The sequence below is a fragment of the Fukomys damarensis genome, unplaced genomic scaffold, assembly GCF_012274545.1.
Source record: "Fukomys damarensis isolate Sample0158 unplaced genomic scaffold, DMR_v1.0_HiC HiC_scaffold_5, whole genome shotgun sequence".
Lineage (NCBI taxonomy): Eukaryota > Metazoa > Chordata > Mammalia > Rodentia > Bathyergidae > Fukomys > Fukomys damarensis.
Window position 1 is genome coordinate 37,636,758 of NW_022900917.1, and position 360 is coordinate 37,637,117.

A 360-nucleotide genomic window follows, 5' to 3' on the forward strand; every position below is an offset into this window, starting at 1 on the left:
CACGAGGCCGCCCTTATCCCGCCGAGCCGCAGTCCGCCTGCCCACGGCCCGCCCAACGCCGGGAGCAGCATCCCGCGACTGAGGAGAGGGGGCTGAGCGCTGCGCCGCAACGTCAAGGACGCAGAGACCCAGCAGCTCTGGTCTGGAGGACCCTACTGCGCGACGCACGCCCCGCCCCCTGGAGCCCCAAGGGGCCGCACGATTGGCGCCTTTGCGTGCGCAAAATTTGCTGCCGGTTTGCAACCTTCCCCACCACACTGGTTCCGGACCAGAGGCGCTGTGAGCTCGCCCCACAGTTCCTGGGTGTGAGTCCGCAGACGCCCAGCCTGTGTCCAGCTCCAGCTCTCCTCTCTCTCTCCC